We start from the raw sequence: 810 nt of genomic DNA, 5'->3' as shown, positions 1-810 counted from the left end.
CAAGCTCCTGCCCGGACACGCGGGAAAGCTCCTGCCAACCCCGAAGGGCCCCCCCCCAGGACACGCCTTTAGTCGCTTGCCCGGACGCACCAGATGATCCCTACCCGGACACCTGGAAAGCTGCCTCCCCAGGATGCACCGAAAGTCGCCTGCCCAGACACGCTGGAAAGCCACCTGCCCAGGACGCCCAGAAACCCCGCCTCCCCCAGGACCACCGGAAGAGCCGCCTGCCCGGACGCCCCGGGAAAACCCCGCCTGCCCAGAACACGCCGATATCGTTTGCCCGGAACCCCAATGATCGCCTACCTGGGAAAAACCCTGGAAGAGCTCCTGCCCAGGACGCGCCAGAAAGTCCCTACCCAGAAAAGCGGGAACCACCTGCCTAGGATTCGGGAAAGACCCGGAAAACCCACCTGCCCGGGACATCCATGATCCTTGCCAACCACCAGATATGCCCCCGGGGCCGCGGGAAAACCCCTCCCCCGGGAACAACAGAAGAGCCCCTGCCTGGGACCGCCAAAGGGGCCGCTTGCCCGGGACATCTGGAATAGCCCCTGCTCAGGATTCCGGGGACCCGCCTGCCCGGACCGCCAATGATCACCTGTCCAACACACCGGGATAATAGCCTGTCCAGGATGCCCGGAATCGCCGTCTCCCCCGACACACGAAGACCCGTCTGCTGGGGACTTCAAAGAGCCGCCTGCCCAGGACGCCCGGAAACATTCTGCCCAGACGCACCAATGACCACCTGCGCAGGGGAAAAACCTCCCAGGACCCGGGAAAAATTGCCTCCCCAAACGCGCTGGGGGG

Source organism: Penaeus monodon, chromosome 21 (genome assembly GCF_015228065.2).
Source record: "Penaeus monodon isolate SGIC_2016 chromosome 21, NSTDA_Pmon_1, whole genome shotgun sequence".
Taxonomy (NCBI): domain Eukaryota; kingdom Metazoa; phylum Arthropoda; class Malacostraca; order Decapoda; family Penaeidae; genus Penaeus; species Penaeus monodon.
This window is presented reverse-complemented; position numbering follows the sequence as displayed.